Below are 6,000 nucleotides of genomic sequence, written 5' to 3'. Positions count from 1 at the left end.
GTGACAAATCTTGAGGGTGACTGAATCTCTATGAAACCAAACAGGTTTAGAAGTAAGGAAGTGAGTAATTCCCTTCATGTGCTACCTTTCTGTATCTCTTATCTATGATTGTACTTATATTAGAGTTATAAATTACTGTTTTTTCTTGTGGTTACTGTGAGATGGACTTCATAATAGCATATCTAGGCTGCCAGAGATTTTTGGGTGTATATAAATTAGGCCTCAGCATTTTCTGGAGGAACGGCTATTCCTTTTGTGTCAGATAACAGAGACAATAATGTTACTGCTTCTTTGTCATATTCTGGCCTATTCATTAATTCATTTATCTTTTCAACCAATTTTTTATTGAGTGCCTGCTATATTTCTGGTAGAGTGCCAAGTGCTGTGGATACAGTGGTTACCAAAATAGACAAGGTTTCAACCCTTTCCTGATAACTTCCAAAGCCAACAGGTCATAAGTAAAGTGAAAATGAGGTATTCTCAGTTCTTCTCATCAATCCTTCCAGACGACCTTCCAGATAAAGCCAGGGCTGTGAGGGAAGCCTGGGTCCCGGGTGCTGGCCAGTGTCCAGAGGGAAGCCCGGGTCCTGGGTGCCAGAGGAAAGCCGGTGTCGGCAGCCTACTCTTGTACAAATTTTGTGCATCTGGCCTCTAGTAAAGAAATGAAGGGTAAAAAAGTAAGAAGCAAAGAAACCACCCAGATTTGATGTGAAGTACTTCATATGTATAATATCCAAATGCTTTTTTCCCAATATTCCCAACCTGTATGTTAGACAAGTCTTTCCCTCCCTCCCTCTCCTTCTCTTCCACTTCCTCCTCCTCCTCTCCTCTCAGCCCCCACCCCCACCCTTACTGAGTGTTCTGTGTGGCACTCTGGTGGCCTTGGGTCCCAGTGTTGGCTCTACCACTTTCTGGCAGGTGACCTCAGGCAAACATTTCTAAGCTTCTGTTTTTTCATCTATAAAATGGGATAATGCCAATTCCTATCTTACAAGGTTTTGTGACGATTAGGGGATATATATATATATATAAAATATATAATTTATAGGGGTAATAATATATATATTAATTAATTATACATATATATAAAGTGATTAATATTTTGCCTGATATAGATAATGTCTATAAGATCTGGTCTTCTCCATTTTTTATTTCTCTCCCAGAAGACTATGCTATAGACCTCTGTATACAGTGGGTGATTTTCTACCAAAATTTAAATCTATATAAATTGTATTCTTTTCCATTCTTGAATAATATAAACACAGCTGAGGATATTTTCTCCAGACGTTATAAGAGCATTCTTTCTGATATGAGATCAAATTTGGAAAATGTTGATTCAGGAGCAGAAATTTTCAGTAAGTCATAAGCAAGTGTTACATTTATAATGTAAATCCATGTTCTTCAATTAGCTCAGTGTCTGCTCCTTCAGCCCTTCAATAAATGTCATAAATAAATACTGTTGGATGAGTTCAGAGTTAAATTTTCCGGAATTAAATTTGTATCATTTTCTGAAGTTGTTTTAGTCCTAATGAGTAAATTCTTTCAGTAGACACAATAGTCCAAATCAGTGTCTGGCATTGCTTTAGGAATCCCAACTCACATTTTTAATGCATCTCAGATAATAAGAAAATACTTTATTTCCCTGTGTTGGCAGTTTGCAGGCAAAGCTTCCGCAAACTTTAGCATTCTTGCCAGTAACTGTTCAGTGGTCATTTCCAAACTTGTTTTGCTTAGACTACAGACCCATAGGAAAAGATTCAACACCATCATTATTACTCTCCCAACAGAAATGCTTCAAGTTGATCAGAAGACCAAGCTGAAATCATATCTTTTTAGAAGGAATTTTATCAGGGGAGGAAAATGAAGTTGCCTAGTGCTGATTGAACTCAGCTTAGTTGAGAGTCTAACATTCTTAGCCTCATTTTATGGGTGAAAGTTAGTTTTAAATTTAAGAGCAAGATGCCGCTCTCTTGTACCCAGTGGGATTTACAGAGTCAAACAGCACATCTATATCAGGAAATTCTATTCTAGCTTTTACTGTGCTGATGGAGAAAACATTTTTCCAGATGGATTTCTGTTTATACAGCCTTTAAAATTTTTACTTGCACCCAGTTTCTCCCATTGGCAGTACTTCCAGTTCTATTTTTTAAGACTTTAAGCCCACAATAGTGTTTATAGAACAGGAAGAGAAGTGACCTTCACTGAGAGAAAAGAAGGCACAAAATTCCTCATTTACTAGGACTATCTTTTAAAACATGATAAATGGTACTGATGCTTGTCATAGGATTTTCAGCATTTTATTAGGAAATGTTGAAGAAATTGTATAATGAATGCCCATATACCTACCAGTTGTATTCTATAAATTCTAAAATTTTGCTATATTTGCCTAATCATATCTTTATCCACCTCCATTAATTTATCTATCTTTTTTTTTTGGGGGGGGATACATTTCAAAGTGAGTTGCACACATCATAAGTGATGGACTCATTTTAAATCATGGATGATATCATCTAGCCATTTGGTATATTGCATCAGGAAGGACTAGGTTCGGCTGAAGCTAAAAGAGTAAGCGGAGTAGCTTAGTATGTTTAAAAGAGTTTGTTTTTTCTGATAAGAGAAGGCTGAAGGTAGGAATTTAAGGTTAGTATAATGATTCTAGCATCATCAGTGGCTTAAGCTCTTTCAATCTTTCTGGTCTACCATCTTAGCCTGCGGTGTTTATCTGTAAAATCTCTCATGGCCTGAGATGAATGCTGGAGCTCCAGCCATCTCATTTTCTAACAGTAGGAAGAAGGAAGGGACAAAGGCTAATTTTAATGGCCTATCCCAGAAAAATCAAAAATTTTATAATCAATTTCTCTACCCCAGGAAAAGAAAACTCGAAGAAATTTTACTGAGATCATATATTTATAGATGAACTTAGAAAAAATTGACATGTTTATGTTTATATTTTATTAGCCAGAACATATTTAAGAGGCTGAGAAATGTAACATAATATATTACTTTGATTATTTAGGTAGCTTATTTGTCTCAGCCATTTCATTTTGTTGGGAAAAAATCAAACGAGCTGAGATTTCCTGTACTAACCCAGCTGTGTGGCTCTTGGGTTACTATCAGAGACATTTGTGAGAGTACACAAGGTGGCTGTGAATAAGTTGTCACATAACTTGAATTCCACAAAACTCTTTGTCCAGTAAATTAAGTGGTCCTTATGTTGAAGAAATATCAATGTAGTACTTGTTTTATAGGAGGTTCATATCACTGTGATCAAAATGTGGTGTCATCAAAATGTGGTGGTTCGCCCAGCTGGGTGTGGCTCAGTGGTTGAGTGTTGACCCAGGAACCAAGAAGTCACTGGTTCGATTCCCGGTCAGGGCATATGCCCAGGTTGTGGACTCGATCCCCAGTGTGGGGCATGCAGGAGGCAGCCAATCAACGATTCTCTCTCATTATTGATGTTTCTATCTCTCTCTCCCTCTCCCTTCCTCTCTGAAATCAATAAAAATGTGGTGGTTTAAGGCCAAAGGACCCATTGGTTAGACTCACTATCCTCAGGGATACAATCAGCAGCAGCAGCAGCACAACCAGTTGTTAGAAATAAAAATTTTCAGGAGAGGACATTGGGGTGGGGTTGGGATGGGGAGAGAACATATGTAATACTTCTAACAATAAAGAATTAAAAAGAACAGAAAAAAGAAAAATTATCAAGTCCCTGTTCCATACCCATGAATCAGAATATGTAGGAGAAGGGCCCAGTAATTGGTGTTTTAACAAGCCCTCCAAGTGCTGCTGATGCAAAGTCAAGCTTGAGAACCACTAAGCTAGGTTATGTCTGAAGCTGCCTATGCCTCAAACTCTCCAGCAGCAGAGTAGGACTAGTCTTGTTATTTTCCCCATCACTGAGGTCACAAAGAGAATGCCAAGGCTGGGCTGATACACACTGAAGGTTGCAATGGGTTGATAATTTGGCTCAATGATGACAAAAATCCTGAGGAGTATTTTAATAGCATTGAAAGGGTTTGTCTTTGAAGAAGCAGCTTTATTTTCTGAAATTAAAAATGATTCACACCTCAGGAGGTCTTGGCAGAGGCAGAAGAGGGTTATAGGTTGATGATGTGGGGTGCCCCGTGTTATGAAAGATGTTTGAGGAGATCTGTGAGTCCATGTACCATGGATGACAAAAAGGGAAGGTAAGTTTTACTTTCATGTCCAAGAAATTAAAGTGGCTACCATAGGTAGAAAAATTAAACCATACCACCGTTCTTTTCTGTTTCCGACTAGAAGATTAGAACGCTTGAAATGAGGATTTCTCCATACCCTGTGTTTCATACTCTGAGAATCTGTTTGTTTTTTTTAACATCAAGAATGACTGTTCTTAAAGATTGTTTTGAAAATTTTAGCTGTGTTTAATTTATTTTCTCTCCTTTAATAAAGTATTCTCTTTGAACTTTGCCTATAATCAAAATGATTTTTGAAGTTTTATACTAAAGCCTGAAACAGAGACCAGAATAAAGCAGCGACTACCAACTCAGAGAAGCAACAGTCCTTCATGGAAGAATGAGGGTGGTAGAGGAGGGGCAGAATGGAAAATTAAATACAATTTAAAACATTTCACCCCCCCCCCTCAGGTTTTAGAAAATGATGATTTATCATTATAGTTGTAGAAAGTAAGTCCTCAGTTGCTCATTCTCTTTGCTGAAACTAAGACATTGTGTATTTGTGTCTTCTTTCTGCTTGTATTTCTTCTCATTATCTTGAGTTTGCTTCACAACTTGTTTGGTATTGCAGTTTCAGATCACTAGAGTATTGTTTAATGCATCCTTAGAAAACTGCACGTGGTTATATTTAGCTTTAAAAAAAGCTAACGTTCTTTGTATGTTGGAAATGCAAGATTAGAAATCTAGAAAACGGATGAGGATTATAATATCGTTGCTAGAGGCATGTAATAGAATTGTTAGCTATATGTAAATCCTGTAAAATATGAACTAGTACCATTTTCTTGAAAGATGTACAAGTATATTGACCACAAATGTGTTATTGCTTCTAAGTGAAAATCTAAACATTTCTGCCTTAGCCTGGAATGCTCAGAAAATGGAGGCCGAACCAAAGGTTTAAGTGCAAACCTTCATGAGGGGGTGAAATCCAGAAGTCACTGGTGATGGGCAGCATTGCAACGCAAGGAAGGAGGGAGGCAAGTGTGCAATATCCAGTCAGTCATAACTGGGAAAATGGTCACCTGATGCCCCAGGTCTGCTTGAGGAGCTGAATAAAAAGGGTTTTAGACTTTTCCATTTGGTGGGAAAAAAGATGGAAGCATTTGTTCAATAGTTCCTGTCCTCATTGGTTGAAATTTCACCTCATGAGTGTTAATTGCCCTTCTCCACAGTCTTAACGGAGAAGCCTTGGGGTCCAAAGCAAGAGACTAGCTTGAAGAGAGGCCCTTTGGGTTGCATCTGTGTGACGCCAGTTGGAATCTGAGCAAAACCAGTCGCTATAATGAGTGTTAGAATAAATGAAAGGTGAGGCAGAGAGAATGTAATACAGATCACACGGGGTATCAGTATCCCCCTCCCTGCCTCACTAACTTGTAGGTACAATAAAGTTACATTAACATGGTCATCAGAATCTTGCTGCAATGAAGCTCTGGCTGGCTCACTTGGGAACTCTGGGACTTTGCAGAGACTTCCTCAAGTGTTGAGGAAGTTCTCAGAGGACGCCTAATAAAAGCTCTTGTGGTATTCTCACTGCAAAACCCTTGGCTTCTGCTGGGCTGCCAATTCCCCATCTGACTCCAGAGCTGGTGATTCTTATACTTCTTTTTCAAGAACTCAACAGTCTCTTGCCAAGTGGGAAAAAAGTCATGCCTCAGGAGAATTGCTGGACCCTTGGAACCTTATAGGACTGAGTGAACCTGTTTTTTTTTCCATGAGCAAACCTGTAAGCCCAGTCACTGTCTATCCCTGGGGCACTCACGTGTCTCTAGGATTGATGGAGGGAAAT

This window comes from Myotis nattereri (genome assembly GCF_964212035.1).
Source record: "Myotis nattereri genome assembly, chromosome: 6".
In the NCBI taxonomy this organism is placed as follows: domain Eukaryota; kingdom Metazoa; phylum Chordata; class Mammalia; order Chiroptera; family Vespertilionidae; genus Myotis; species Myotis nattereri.
Note: the sequence above shows the minus strand (reverse complement) of the source record.